The 16816-nt window shown below is 44.1% G+C and overlaps 1 long non-coding RNA gene across 1 annotated transcript in view; it reads right to left on the bottom strand.

Annotated features, from left to right (window-relative positions):
- Positions 1 to 694: 694 nt before the first annotated feature.
- Positions 695 to 16816, bottom strand: part of LOC132385776 (uncharacterized) — a 369445-nt gene continuing 353323 nt past the window's right edge. Inside the window, exon 3 of the long non-coding RNA XR_009509275.1 lies at positions 695 to 4657. This is a non-coding gene — a long non-coding RNA (uncharacterized LOC132385776). The remainder of the gene's footprint in view (positions 4658 to 16816) is intronic.

Consider the following 16816-nt stretch of genomic DNA (forward strand, 5'->3'; position numbering starts at 1 on the left):
CATTCCGCTCTCCAATTATCCCACCTTTACCCTTTAACTGCCAGCTTGGACTCATTCCACCCACCTTCTTCCTACGGCGACTTACCCCTTATTTCCCGTCTTGCTGAAGGGTCTCGAGTCGAAACGTCGCCGCTTTATTCTTCTCCCTGGATGGGGGCTGACCTGCTGAGTTCATTCAGCATTTTCTATGTTCCTCTGATCGATGTGCCAGAAATTTCCATCTTCGCCCGTCATCCATCTGTCAATTAGCCTTTTTTGTATTTATAAGACCAAAAGATCAGAAGACAAACGAGCAGAATTATACCATTCGGCCCATCGTGTCTGCTACCCTATGCAATCATAGCTGATCCAATTTTTCCACTCCTCAGCAACAGTCCTTCCCTCTGATCCCTCCTCCTCCCCTTACCCCGCACTTCCTGAAAATCTCGACCACCCTCTCCCTCTTTCTCTCCCTCATTCTTTACCCTCTTCTGACCCCAGCCCCAACCCTTGCCGTGTCTTCGCCAGCCGCTCCCCCTCCCTTCCCTATCCCAGTTTCACTCTGCCTCCTCTTCCAGCTGCCTATCACCTCTCTCATGATTCTGCCTTCCTCTACTACCCATAGTGCTTTCCCCTTACATTCCTCTTCACTTTTCCAGCCTATCCCCTCCCTGCTTCCCCTCCTCCACCCCTTGTTATTTCCTCTTACTGGTTTTTCTCCTGGCATCTACCAGCTTTCTCCTTCCCATCCTCCTCCCACCTTTTTTACAGGGCCCCAGCCCTTCCTTGTTCAGTCCTGACGAAGAATCTCAGCCCGAAACGTTGACTGCTCGTTTCCACGGATTCTGCCAGACCTGCTGAGTTCATCTAGCGTGTTGTTCCTGTGCATTTGCCTTCCTCACCGACGACGCAACCTGCAAGTTAACCTTCAGGACTTTGCACAAGAACTTTCAACACCCATTGCATCTCAGACTTTTGTATTTTCCTTCCGTGTCGAAAACTGTCTGCTCATTCATTTGTACCACCGGAGTGCATAAACATGTATTTACCAGTGTAGTATTTCATTTACCACTTACCTGCAAAGTACACCATAACATCCTCTTAACAAATGACTCAAACATCTCCCCAACCAGTGAGTTCAGGCTGACTGGCCTGTAATTTTCTTTCTGCTGCCCCTGTCCTTTCCTAAAGAGTGGAAAGACATTCGCAATTTTACAGTCCTCCGGAAACACGGCTGGAGTCCAATGTTTCCTGAAAGACCTGTACTAATGCGTCCGCAATCTCCAGGGTGCAGATCATCTGATCCGGGTGACAAATGAACCTTTAGATCTTTCAGCGTTTTCAGCACCTTCTCCTTTGTAATAGTAACTGCACTCACTTCTATTTCCTATCACCCTTCAACATGTCTTCCGCAGTGAGGACTGATGTACGATACTCATTTAGTTCATCTACCATCTCGTTGTTCCACTTTATTCTGTCTCAGACCTCATTATCTGGCAGCATTATATCCATTCTCATTTCTCTTTTATTTCAATGTGTAGTCTTCTAACGAACTTGATAGTGCATGTTAGCTTGCTTTTCACAAATATTGCAATTTTAATATTTATTACTTTTATCGAATTCATCTGTCTTGCATCTTCCTCGTTTTTTCCCGGAAACCCCTGCAATTTCAGCTCTGCTATCATCCCTGCCTGTTCCGCCCGCCTTCCAATTTACCTTTGACATCTCATCTCTCATAGGACTGTAATTTCCTTTACACCGCTGAAGTACCGCGACGTCAGATTTGTGCGATCACCTATTCAGACTTCAGCTCGAGTCCACAGCACTTTAGTGAACTTTTGCATGTAGCTGATTCTACGAAGTTCTTTAAGTTCAAACTGATGGAGAGAAACCCTCGTGGTTTCCCTTGTGGCAGGGAAGGGTAGAGTCAGGCTGTGCATTAGTGATAGGGGACCTGACAGTTAGCGGTACAAACAGGAGATACTGTGACCACAAAAGAGACGCAGGATGCTGCCTCGCCTCCCAAGTGCAAGGGTCCAGGTGTAATCGAGCGGCTGCAAGATGTTCTGAAGGGGAAGAGTGAACAGCCAGAGGTCGTGGTGTATATTGGCACCACTGTCGTCGTAATAAATAGGGAAGAGTTCCTACAGACTGAGTATATAAAGTTAGGAAATAGGGTGAATAGAAGGGCATACAAGGTCATAATTTGTGGATTACTCCCAGTGCCCTGGGCTAGTGTAGATAAGAATGGGATGACAGTACAACTGAATGAGAAACAGAGGAGACGGTAACGGGGGCAGTGGTTTAAGCTTCGATCAATAGAACATATTTCTGGGCAAGTGTGACCTGTAGAAGTGGTACGGTTTGCAGCTGATCTGGAGGGGAACTAATATGCTGGACGGGACGTTGGCTGATGCTACTGGGAAGGATTAAATTGGTATTGCAGGGGGTTGGGAATCGGAACATCAGGCGAATTACTGAAGGACTGGACACAAAGTAAGTTATCGGTGAAAGTACGGACAGGCAAAATCAAATAAATAGCTATGATGAGATATATAGTTTGTGTAATACACTCCTGGGCAAGGTGTGTATTTCAATGCAGGGAATATTATGGGTAAAGGTGACGAACACAGAACATAGATCAGTGCATGGAGCTACAATGCTGTGGCCATTACAGAGACCTGGTTGATCGATGGGCAGGGATGTGTGAAGTATTTCGAAAGCTGGAGAAGGAAGTAAAAGAGGTGTCAGTTGCATTACGAATCAGGGAGAATATCACAGCTGCACTCAGGGGAGACATAGTGGAGGGTTCAGACACTGAATCCATTAGATAGAACTCGGGAATGGAAAGGGTGCAATGAAGCTAATGGGATTGTACTACTACCTGCTGTTGGATAATGAGTCTATTCAGATGTCCTCTCAGTGGGTGAGCAGTAAGGTGACAGAGACCTCAACTCCCTCACTTCCAAGAGAGCGACAGATAAGGATAGGATATTTGTAAACTGAAAAACGGAAAATTACGAGGGTATTACGCAGAAACTAAGAACAGTTAATTGGAAATAACTTCTCTTCTGGGAAATCCACATCGGACATGTTTAGTTTCTATATAATTCTGGAGAAGGATAGGTCTGGACCCATGGTTGAGATGTTTGATTGGAGTAAAGCTAACTTTGAGGAGATGCGAAAGGATTTAGAAGGAGTGAATTGGGACAATTCGTTTAATGGGAAGGATGTAATAGAGAAATGGAGGTCATTTAAAGGTGAAATTTAAAAGTACTAAATCTTTATGTTCCTGTTAGGTTGAAAGGAAAGGTTAAAAGTTTCAGACAGCCGTGGTTTTCAAGGGATATTGGAAAATTGGTTCGGAAAAAGAAGCGATATACAATAAATAGAGGCAGCATGGAGTACATGAGGTGCTCGAGGAATGTAAAGAATGTAAAAAAAGAATCTTAAGAAGGTAATTAGAAAAGCGAAAAGAGAATATGATGTTGCTTTGGTAAGTGAGGTGAAAATAAATCCAAATGGTTTCTACAGTTATATAAATAGCAAAAGGATAGTAAGGGATAAAATTGGTCCCTTAGAGAATCAGAGTGGACAGCTATGTGTGGAGCCAAAAGAGATGGGGGAAATTTTGAACGATGTATTTTCTTCGGTATTCATTGAAGAGAAAGATATTGCATTGTGTAAGGTCAGGGAAACAAGTAGGGTAGTTATGGAAAATATGGTGATTAAAGAAGAGTAAGTACTGGCACTTTTATAGAATATAAAAGTGGATAAGTCTCCGGATCCTGACAGGATATTCCCGATGACCTTGAGATAAGTTAGTGTAGAAATATTTCATAGGGACTCTGACTGAAAATATTTCAAATGTCATTCGAATCAGGAATGTACCAGTTGCGCTGAATTCAAACGGTGTGTTGGAAAGATATTATAAATAGGAGGGAAACTATTGACTACAATGAAGTTTGCTGCTTCGGTATTCCATCGGTTCAGTTACCAGGGTCCCGATAAACCCTCGGGGCTCCCTTTCTCACAGTTTTCAGTCGGTGGCTCCCTTCAAATGTGTCAGGGCCCCCAAGGGAGCCATATGGCCCCAGGTGCGAATCGCTGATGTACACCATTTATAGCTGCCTTTGAGCTAGATAATCACAATCAGCTGACTGCAGGGAACTCTCACTTGATAATTCTCAAATTGAATTTTACGCAGAGAGGAGGAATTTCAAACATGGCGGTCCTGGGAATGACCAGGACACACAGTAATGATACCACTGTGGTCAGTGTGAAGGCTCCAGAGGCAGCATTATCATCATGGTCAACGGTGCGCGTGGAATAGTAATGACTTCGGCAGCTTGGCCTGCAGTGATATCATCATCTCAGTTCAGTAAGCTGAGATCCAGAGAAGCAATGACGACATCGGAGTGGTCAGTGCCGTGCTTTGAAAGTACAGACCATTTTGCATATTGAATATAAGAGCCCGTAACCGTTCTGACGTTCCCGCTTCACACTCAATGTGTCTGTTCGTGTCCGCTGTCTTGCAGCTCCAATCCAGGAAGTGGTTCTCCAGGAGGTCAGAGAGAAGAGTCTGAGTTTGACTGGTGGAGATTTTGGGCAGATTCATCAAGTCTGTGTTTCACATCTTTCCCCACCTGCAGAGAAATCTTCGTTGGAATGTTTACGCCTTTCAGAGCAACAAATAAAATTATTACAAAATATTTAATAATAATGTGTCCCATTTTCATTTTATACCAGCATGTGGTGTATCACACACTTCTGCATGCGCTGAACTACAACGGGTTAACAACATCTATTTCTGACTGTAATTAATCTGATTTGTGATGTGCAATAATTCTCTTTGTTGTGCACAGCCTGTTTGGAACAGCATCAACTCGAACGTTTATTTGCAGCACTATTCAGAATATTGTTGAGTGTTTAACTACGTTATACGTATGTTTACCTCCAGGCGGGATATTTTAACAATTATATTTATTTATTCTGTTCTTGGCAGTTTGCGAGATCAGAATAAGAAGCAGCTGTGTAAAGCTGTAAGTGATGGAGACTCGATATTTTATGTTCCCCAGTGTGTTTCATTATCTGCATCATTGAACACAAGCTGAACCTCTTTTAATATTTTAGGTTCTTTTTCCACTCCTCCACGAACAATGTCCGGAATTATTTCTGTGCAGGTAGACCTAATATAATAGACGTAAGGCGCTCCCTCCCACCACTGGCCTGCAGGTTACACCTGAGCATGCTGTAGCCCCTGCTTACTGATGTACGCTGGATATGGCGGAAGACCTTGTAGCAGAGTCACAGACTGACTGTGTTGCCTGCCTCTGCCCGGGTTCGAGTCGCATTATCTGCCCTGTAGAGGAACTTGCAGTGGGAGGTGCATTTGGGCACTGACAACATAGGCAGAACGAGGAAAGAGGATCTTTGCATTACCACCTGAGCGACATGCAAATTGGCACAGGGTCCGGTAGATTAGAGAGCTAAATACCAGTTCATGTAGGCGATTATATATTACAGGGAGACCCTGATCTTTTGGAGAAAAGGGACACAGAGTGATAAATGGATTACAATACAGATATGCTGTTTTTGTTGAGCCTGATGAGAGCTGGACTGTGCACATCTCTACTCACATCATTCTACAGGGACACAGTCGGGTACACCAAGCCTCCGTGTGTCCCTCAGCATGTACTGCCCTGAAATGTGGTAGTAGGAGAGAGGGGGAAAATGTCTGGTTTGATGTTTCACTGGATATTAACACGGAACACTTAAAGGTGCCTGCTCCACCTTTTCCCTGTCCTTTGCCTTTTTTCCCTCCACCGGACATGACGCTGCTTCACTCAGATGGCTGCTCAGTGACAAACTGACTGCTGCTGTCTCCTGTTATACCCAGAACCTCGACCTACCCGAGGAAGGTGCGGAGAGACAGGCTTGGGAGGGGGATGAGACAGAGTCAGTGTGACGGTCTGCAGAGAGCGGCCCCTCCTCTTCCAGATCCACCTGCACTTTAACACATCCGCCAATTTCCAACGGTACATGCAGAACAGAACTGAAAGACAGCGCTCTCGTCAACCTCTCACACACTCCGGGTCCAAACTGAAGGATTCCCTGGTTTTACTGTTCCCAGCTCTGATCTAGAATTTTAAGGAATAATTTCCCACTCTGCAATGAAATACTTGAGGGGTCGGTAAAAGTGACGGCAATCCTTCCCCGGGGCCGAGAACAGTGCAGCGCGTCCTCCTCACACACAGCAGCCGGAGGGCGAGGGTACAGCTGGTCTCAGTGTGAAACCAGATTGCGAGCAGAAAATGAAATATGGTCGCAGGAAGGAGCTGCATCTACAAGCAGATCTGTGATATTGGAGCCTTCTACAGAACCATTGAAGGGATTCCGGAAGCTAAATCGGACTGGAGCCTCACTGAGTACAAAGAGAGTAGATTGTGCTTAAACAGGTGATTAGAAAAGCCAAAATTGGCCATAAACTGTCCTTGGTAAGCAGAATCAAGAATAATCTCAAGGCATTCTAACCTTATTCCTTGGAGCGTATGAGAATGAGGGAAGGTATAACAGCGGTATACAAAATTATGAAGGGTGTAGATAGGGTGAATGAATGCGTCGTATTGTGAGAAACGTGTTTGATCTTACAGCTATTGTAGGGAGATGGTTGCAGGCTGACCGGGAGAGGGACCTCAGTGTTCGAACATATTCAGCGTTCCAGCACTGTCCGAAGCCCGGAAGCAAATGGAGAGAGCAATGGACAGCAATCCAGTCCCACAAAAAACCCGGAGCCACAGAATCTCCGAAGTCTTCATTTCTGAGAAAGGATGTATCCACCACGAAGACTGGCTGCACCTGGGGACAGCGTGAAAGACTGGCACAGCACAGAGAACACGGGTCCGTGGGCATGATGTGTGAAACTGGCCACCGTCTGACTGAGAGACATAAAGCAACAGATTTCTATTTAATCTCTGCCATCTCAGAATCCGGTGCCCTGTAGTAGCGGATTCCACATCCCTGTTGCTCTATGTAGTGTCTCTATGCATCCACACTATCTGCGAACTTCCTTGTTTCATACACCTCTATAATATTGCCCCTTGTTCTCCCACATTCCAAGAAACACAATCCGAAACTGCTCATAACTCAGTCATTTGTGACCCAACAATGACCTTGTAAATTTCACCTTCCTTATTTCTTGCTTAATGACATCTTTCCTGAGACAGTGTGACGAAAACTAAACACGATATTTCAATGTGAACTCACATCTTATACAACTGCAACGTTACACCTTGACCTCTATTCTCTGTGCATTAACTGGTGAAGGCCAGTGTCCAAATGTTTGATCATCAACTTGTCGATCTTTGACCCAATTTGAGACCCTGCCAGCTCATTGAGTGAAAGGCTACTCATGTTTGATTAACATGAAAAGAGTTTGTCTAGCTGCTAGGAAGGAACCTATAGATGTGGTTAGATTTTCAGAATGCATTTAACAAGGTGCCACCTGAAAGGCTGGTGCACAACACCAGAAATCACAAGACGAGTTCACAAGAATAGAAAACTGGGTTTTAAATAGAAGACAGAAACTCAGTTAACACGTTTGTTTCAGGATTGGAGGATGTAACCACTGGAATATCCACGGATCAAATCCACCCTCAGTTACATACTATCAATATTAAAATTCTGGTGGAGTAGGGGGAGGTTGGGTTGGTAATGGGTTTTCTAAGGGAGCAGGGGTAGGTTGAGGGCCGTCAATTATTCACAATCGATATTAATCACCCGGCCGAGGGGGCAGAGTGTGTGTTGTCCAAACCTGTCTGTCACTGACACAGGATGTGGTGGGGTTAATGTTGTGATGGGACATTTTGTCTTGCACAGGATTCGAGACTCTGGGCAAAAGAGAGAATACTTGGAAAATGGTGTTTAATGTGGTAAACAGCGATGGCGTGTTCAGTGATGGAAAGAATCAAAACGCGGACTATTATTTATATGGAGAGAAACAGCACATGATTCAAGTACAGAGGGGTCCATGTGTTCTCTTGTACAAGTTACACACAAACAGCAGACAGGGGGATAGAACGGTTGATGGACATTTATCTCTGTGTGATCTGTGCAGAGAGACGGAGAAGTATTGTTACAGTGTCAGACAAGTGCACAGCGATGGATTCTGGGAAGGTAAAACAGACCAGGACATGCACAATGTCATGGGGAGTGTCAGTGAACAGAGAGATATTGGGATACATGTAGATAGTTCCCGAAAGGTCATAGCACAAATTGTCATGGTTATGAAATAAGTGAGCAGCATGCCTCCCTTTAGCAGCAGAGGAGTTGCATTACAGTTGCACAAAATATTAATTAAATCACAGCTGCAGTAACCTGTGCAATTCTGGTCAGTAAAATAACGAAGAATTGATTAAGCTGGAAATGTGAAGAAAAGCTTCACAGAAATGTTGCCTGCACTGGGGTCTTGTGTTACAGGTAAAGATCAGACACTCTGGGGCTGCTTTCGCTGGAGTGAAGGAAGCTGAGGGGGGACCTGACCGAAGTTTATAAAACTATGCAGTGGCAGATAAGGAAAACAGTCAGGGTAATTTTCCTAGGGTGGAAATGTCAAATTCAAGAAGGCTGCCTTTACAGTAACAGGGTGATCATTTAAAGATGGTGAACATGGCAAGTGGTAGATCAGTTTTATTTACAGAGTGGTTGGGGCTGGCGTGGGCTGAGATGGGGAGTGATGGAAGCAGATATGATAGTGACATTGAAGGGAGAGAAGTGATTCCGTTTAATGTGGCATTGTGTTCAGCACAGACATGGTGGGAAGAAGGACCTGTTCCTATACCGCACTGTTAAGTGCTCTGAGTGAGCCTCAGTAACAGAAAACTATTTAACAGGGGGCACCGACAGGGGTATCTGTGGCAGCTAGTCGGATCATCAAGAGTGTTAGATAGCAGACAGACGAAGGATTACAAGTACAGAGTGCTCTGGAAGTGTCGATACGGTGGTGAAGAAGGCATTCATCAGTTAGAGTTTGGAGTACAGGAGATGGGACTTCATGTTGTGACAGTACAGGTCATTGGTGTGACCACAATGTATTGTGGGCAGTTCTGGTGGCTCATTTGTGCAATGAAAATCACTGAGCTGGGAAAGGGCAGAATGTTTTGAAAGGGAAAGGTCAAAAGGACACTCGGGCAACTCCTTCCACACAGAGAGTGGTGGGTGAATGGTACGAGCTGACAGGAGAAGCTGCAGAGGAGACACAATCACAATGTTTAGCAGACATTCGGACAGGTGAATGAATCGGAGAGGTTGAGAGGGATGTGGGTCAAACACAGGTTAAATGGAACTCTGCGATACACACTGTGGTCAGTATGGCCGCGCTTTTGCCCTGTGAATTTCTATAGCTGAGTGCAAGATTCCTCACTCCAGGTGTAGATGGTTCACATGTGACTAGGGGGAATGTAAAATATGGGAAGAGGAATGTGCAAAAAAGTTTCTCCCTAAATGTCCTTTACATCATTCCCCTCTCACCACAGATAAATTCCATCTAGTTTTAGATGGCCTCTTTTGTGAAAAAGACTGCGGCCATTCACTTTATCAGCCATGTCCCTCAGAGTTTATACACTTCTATCCGCTCAACACTCAGCTTTCTACATTCCGGGAGCACAGACCGAGGCTTTCCAGTCTCTCTTTGTAACTCAGTCCTAGTCGCTCCTTGTAAATCTTTACTGCACGCTCTCCAGCTGAATCACATCCTTTCTGTTGCTGAGCAACAACCCAACTACAGTCTCAATAAAATATTGTATAGTTGTGAGGATACATCCTCACTCTTGTATTCAGTGCCCTGACTGATGAAGGATTCATTTCAGAGGACTTCCTCACCTCCCTGTTTACACTGTCACCACTTTCAAAGACCCACAGACTCATGGAGCATTTATCCAAATAAGTAAATGAAGAAGTATAATGTTTTGGTGTTATTAATTTAATTGGCTACTCTTTATCTAGTGTTAGGACTTAGGTGAACATCTGATCACATGTAGATCATATTCATGCAGAAATAGAGAAGATGCTACAGAATTCACAAATTTCTCTCACATCTGTATCTGTGTTGTGAGGCATTTGCCATTCTGGCCCTCTTCCCTAACTGATCAGGATCTCTATGCGAATATTATTCACTATCAACAACATGTCCGAACTTACTGATAAAGTCTTTCGCATTTGCATGCAAATACATTGTTAAAATAATCAGCAACAAGACTCACAGCTCCGTCCTCTGGAGCACAACACTAATCCCCAGCCTGCATTCTCAGAAACAGTTTTATTCAGCTCAGTTAATAAGATTTTGTAAATCTACAAAAATCTCTGTAGATCCATCAACCACAACTTCCTACAAACAAAGCCACGCTGACTCCTACTAATCAGACACTGTCCATCCAAATACAGGTGATTCCTGTCCCCGAGAATCCCCTCCAGTAGCGTCCGAACTACTGAAGTCAGGGTGACTGACCTGCAGTTCCCATGCTTGTCCTTGACAGCTCTTTAAACAGTAAAACAACATTAGACACTCTTCAGTCACTGGGGCAACCTTTAGTGGACCTCAGCAATCTTCTCTGTCCTTCAAAACAGTGGGTCAGGCCTTGATGATTCCCTCAACTGAATGCAGTGTAGGCTGCTCATAACTGCTCACTGGTAATATGAATGTCCTCCAAATCAAGTCCACGAGTCTGCATTATCAATTGAGCAACCATGATACTGTACTCAGTAAACACAAATCATTGATTGATTCATGACCCCACACATTCCATGTTGCTAAGGACATGGAGACCCTGCTGTTCACTATGGGCCCTCTCTCTCCGAAGCCACACTGTTACTCCTAACATAGCTACAGAACCTCTTGGTGTTTTCCTGACCTACCTGATCAATCACATAACATTGGCTTGTCCTCCCGGTTTCTCTCTTAAGGGTATTCTTTATAACTTTTATTCTCATCAGGTGATTTGCCCGATTCTGACCTCCTACACCCAGTGTATGCTTCATTTATTTCTTAACCAGAACCTTTATATTTCTCATTGGCTAAGGTTCCCTCCACTTGCCAGGTTATCCTTCACTGTAAAAGGAACATGCTTCTTCAGGACAGCTGCAATCACGCTCATTTATAAAAAAAAACTCCCACTTGCCATCTGTTCATTCACTGTCATACAGATTTTCTCACTCCACCTCTGCAAAATCCGGTCAAATCCACTAAAATTCAACTTTTCTCCAGAATAGATCCCTAAACTGAACTTGACCACAGATTCCCATCACTATCTTCAAACCAATAGAAAGAATGGAAAAGGTATTAACTAATACAAGTGTAAGACGTGGGAACTCGAAACAATCCTCATAGAGGAATCAGAATAGGAGAGAGTGAGCAGTTTCAAGTTCCTGGGAGTTAGGATCTCTGAGGATCTATTCTTGTCCCAAAATAACAATATAACTGTAAGGAAGACAAGACAGCAGCTATATTTCATTAGAGTTTGAAAAGATGTGATTTCTCAATGTGCTATGCAAAATGCACACCAGCCGCAGCCCTGAAGACCTTCGCGCCATGCTGATTTCATCTTATGAAAGACGGAGCACCACACGGTCAAATTTATCTGTGCCTGCAATTGCCTTTTCCATGCCCAATGCGAGAATATGCTCACTGGATAGAAACTTCCTGCTCTGTGCTATCTGAATTGGGAACAGCCTTCCAGATGCTGTGATTGGAAACATCTCTGACGATGGGGTCCAATCCTTCAAGAGTTGAGTGCACAAACACCGATCATCTCTGGGAGGGAAGTCACATGCTTCTTCATAAGCTATCATGAATGGGACCAGAATGGCAATGCTTGGTTGCTGGTAGGTAGGGTTAATACTTGACTTTCAAGAACACTTGTGAGTTATGTTCCGACTGGACTCAGTCCTTAAACTGCTGGAGAACAGTGCTGAAAGAACAGGTGCTGTTTTCTCCAGGTCGGGATTTGGTTTTCTTTCCAAGTGCTCCTGCCACGTTTTGTCACCCTGCAACCTTATCCTTCAATCTCATGGAATTATTGAGGACAGCAAGTGTATAAACGTCTCTATCCAGCAGACCTCATCATGATCATCATGACTCCAGTATTTCTACTGTTCGATAATATTTCTTAATCGTGCACATGATTGTTTTGTATTTTATCACTGAGCAGCATTGGACCATCTGATTGGCCTACCAGAGTTCTCTTTGAGAACTAGTGATGGAAGTCGCTCAATAACCTCTCTCAATGTACAGTGAAGGATATTCTAACAGGCTGATTCACCCTTTGGTGGGGATGGGGGCAGTTACTGCGCAGGACCAAAATCAGCTTCCAGAAGTTGTAAAGTTAGTCAGCTCCATCTTGCGTCCGAGCCTCCGTAGCATCCAAGACATCGTCAGGTAGTGATGCATCAGAAAATCGACGTCAGCAATGCAGGACTTCCATCTCCCAGAACATGCCCTCTTCTCATTGTTAAAGGCAAGAAAGAAATACAGAAGCCTAAATGCACACACTCAGTGATTCAGGAACAGCTTCTTCCCCTCTGCCATCCGATTCCTAAATGGACATTGTATCAATGAACAGCACCACACTTTTATAATATATATTATTTTTGTATTTGCAGCATATTTCATCTTTTAAATATGCGTATATGCTTACTGTTATTGTTTTACTTGATTTGTTTTTTCCCCTTTCTATGTTTTCATGTATTGGATGAAACTGCTGCTGGTAAGTTAACAAATCAGAATCAGGTTTATTACCACTGGCATGTGTCGTGGAATTTGTTAGCTTAGCAGCAGCAGTTCCCTGCTACATAGTATGGAAGGAGAAAACAAAATAAAATAATAATAACAATTATAGTGTCCAAGGTTTCAATGCCCATTCAGGAATCTGATTGCAGAGGGTAAGAAGCCGTCCTGAATCGATGAGTGTTTGCCTTCAGGCTTCTGTACCTCCTACCTGATGGTAACAGTTTCCAAATTTCACAACACATACAGGTGATAAAAAACCCGATTCTGATTCTGATACAAGTGATTCTTGAGCAGCTTGTTGAGTAGGCTGAGGAATGGCAAATGGTGTTCAGTCCAGATGAGTGAGGTGGGGAAATTTGTGAAGTCATGTCAGAGAAGGACTTTGTGATCTCAGCACTGTCTGTCACAGAAACATTACTCCCCTCCATTGACTCCAGCTGCATATCTAGATACCCCTGGAAAGCAGGTAACATAAACAAAGACCCTTTCCACCCCGTCATTCTGTCTTCTCACACCTTCCATTGGGCAGCAGACATAAAGGTGTGACAACACACAGCACCAGGATCAAGGACAACATCGGTCCTAATGTTTCTTAATTGTACGCAGGATTGTTTTGTATTTTACAGCACTCTAAAAAGTATTCATACCCACTTTGGAAGTTTTCATGTTTTATCGTTTTACAACATTAATCCACAGTGGTTTAATTTGGCTTTTTGACACTGAATAGCAGACAGCCGATTTCGTGTCAAAATGAAAGTGATGTCTAAAAAGTGATATTCACCCCTTAAATATGGCAAATCAAATAGTCACTGGTGCAGTCAATTTGTTTCAGAATTCATATAATTAGTTAAATGGAAATCACGGTGTGCAGTCTGGATGCTTCAATTAACTGTCCTAAAAATGCCAATTGCTGTTGCATCTGTGTCTTATGTTCTCTTCCATTTTTATACCCCATGAGCACCTTATTTGTTCCGACCTGCTTATACCTGCAGTGAACCTCCTTTTATATCTTCACCAGGGCCTCAACATCTATAGATGCCTACATCTTTCAACTTTATCTTTTATTCAGCCAGACATATATAAGAATTTTACTCCCAAAGTTACTCTTTTTGAAGCTTCCCACTTCTGAAGTTCACATTTGCCAGGAAACAGCCTGTCCTAATCCACACTTAACAGATTACTTCTGATTCCATTATAATTGACCTTTCTCCAAGTTAGAATCTCACCCCACACACCAGACCTAACTTTATACGTATTTACCGTGAAACAAATGACCTTGTGGGCACTAGATGCAAAGTGTTCTCTGCACAAACTTTTGCCACTGCCCTCTCTCATTCTCTAATCGCCGATCAAGTATCGCACTCTCTCCAGTTGCAGTTATTTCCATTATTGCAGTTATTTCCAAATGTCAGTCAAAGAACTATTTCGGAATGCCACCGAATAATGGGTCTCTGGCCACAAACCAATCAAATGCGTCATCCATGTCACTGAGAGAGAGGTTAAAAGGAAATGGTCCCAGCACAGTCACTTCTGGAAAACCACGAGTTACTGGAAGTCAACCAGAAAGGTTTTACTTTGTTCCCAGTCTCTGTGATAGACAGCAGCTGACAGATATGTGTAAGGGAACATTTTGGGACCTGCACAGAAGGGACGATTTGCACCTGAACTGCAAGGGGACTAATATCCCACTATAACACCGACCTTATGTTTCTTGCGATCTACAATCTCTCTGCAAATTTGTTCCTCTAAATCCGTCGGGGTGTTGAGTTCTCTGTAATACAGCCCCATGAAAGCGGTCATAGCTTCTTTTTTTGTTCATCGGTTCCATGCAAAACGCATCATTAGACGATTTTTCCAGTCTGGCCTGACTGCATTGCCATGGACTCCAATCTTGCTAGGAATTTCCAAATACAACATATCTACCGCATCTCTTTTGTCTATGAGTTTGTCATTCCCTCGAAAATTGTAGTAGGTCTTTATCAGGCTGGATCTTCGTTTCAGGATCCCATGCTACCTTTGGCCTATCTCGTCATGTGCCGAGCGGGACAAGTTGCCGGACATGAGGCTGCTTAACAAACAGGGAAGATTCTAGCACTGTCTGACTAGCAGAATGCAAAGTGTCTGAAGTAAGGGAGCCTTTTCTCGTTTGGCTGCCGTGACTGGTGTTGTTTCACAGACGTCTGTGTTGGGACATACATTCTATGTCAGTGAATTGGATGATGGCTATGTCGCAGGGTTTGAGCACGATATGAAGGTCGGTGAAGGGGCAGGTAACTTTGTCGCAGGGTTTGCGGAAATATGAAGGTCGGTGAAGGGGCAGATTTGAGGAAGCAGCTTTGAGGAAGCAGAGAGGCTACAAAGGGACTCAGCCACATGAGGAAAAAGAGGAAAAAAATGGCAGATGGAATACTGTGCCACGACGCGTACGGTGATGCACTTTAAAAGATAGCCCAATGATGCAAAAATCTGAAGCTCTCCCGCCTGCACCAGCTCCATCGGCACACGTGAAACTTTATAATCTTCATACTTCTATTTTCATTGGTACCTTGGCATGGGGAGCAATCCTAAGGACACAGCCCTGTAATACCCGCCATTTAACTTTGCACACATCTCCCTGAACTCACTTTGAATAATATCGTCCCTCTTCCTTCCCATGGCATTGGTACCTATATGGACCACAGCATCTCGCTGTTCAGCCTTCACAAGACCGTATGATTCTGGAGCAGAATCGGGAAATTTGACCCATGTAGTCCGCGCTTACATCGTGGCTGTTCCACTTTCCCTTGCCCCCATCTCCTGCCCTCTCACCGTCGCCCTTCCTGTACGGTCTAAACAAGAATTTATCAACCTCTGCCTTAACTATACCGAATGACGTCTCTGGCAAAGAGTAGCACAGATTGACAACCGTGGCTGACAAGAGAAGTTGAAGCCAACATCAGAGAGGGAATAAAATACAACAAAAATAATTCCAACAGCAGCTGACTAGCAGGCGACGAAGAATGTGAAGAGAGGGGCCTTTTCCGGCTGGCTGCCAGTGAGAAGTGTTGTTCGACAGACGACTGTGTTGTGATAATTCTTTCACGTTATATGTCAATGATTTGGATGATCTAATTGATGGCATTCTTACAACGTTTGCAGACATTAAGGAGATGGGTGGAGCGACAGATAGTTTGAAGGACGGAGCGAGGCTGCAGAAAGACTGACAGATGAGGAAAATGGACAAAGAAGTGGCAGGTGGAACGCAGTGCCAGGAAGTGTATGGTCATTCACACTTGTAGAGGAAATGAAAGGGTTGAGTACTTTCTCAGTGGAGAGAAAATGCAAAACACGGACAAGCACAGAGAACTGGGACTCGTTGTGCAGGATTCCCTCAAGGTTATTTCAGAGTTCGAGTGTGTGATGTGGAAAGAAAAGGCGATATTACCATTTATTTGAAGGTAGCTACAATGCAAGAGCAAGGATGTAATGTAGCGGCTTTATCAAGTGCTGGTGTGGCCTCAAACGGAGAATTGTGAACAAGTTTAGGCCGCTTATCTTCAGAAGAATGTGCTGAAACTGGAGAGGAACCAACAAGGTTCACGAACATGATTCCAGGTTCGATGGCTTTCGGTCTGCATTAACTGGGATTCAGAAGAATGAGGGTGACCCGATTGAAACCTATGGAATGGTGAAAGCATCTGACAGAATCCTTGTGGAGAGGATCATACCTCTGGTGGGAGAGTGTTAGAGGAAACAGGCTCAGAATGGAGGGGCATCCATTTAAAATGAGAGCAAGAGGAATGTCCTTAGCTAGAGAATGGCGAAGCTGTGGAATTCGCTCGTTGTCACAGGCAGCAGTGAGTGCTGTCCTTACGTATATTTAAGGGAGAGGTTGACAGATTCTCGACTGCTCAGGGCATGAACAGATATGGAGAGAAGGATTGGAGATGGTGGCCAGTGGTGGACTGAAAATGGATCAGCCATGAGGAAATGGCGGAGCAGACGCGATGGGACAAATGGCCTAATTGTGCTCCTGTATCTTATAGATTAATGGGTTCAATCAGGGCAGATCAATTT

The sequence above is a fragment of the Hypanus sabinus genome (assembly GCF_030144855.1).
Source record: "Hypanus sabinus isolate sHypSab1 chromosome X2 unlocalized genomic scaffold, sHypSab1.hap1 SUPER_X2_unloc_2, whole genome shotgun sequence".
NCBI lineage: Eukaryota > Metazoa > Chordata > Chondrichthyes > Myliobatiformes > Dasyatidae > Hypanus > Hypanus sabinus.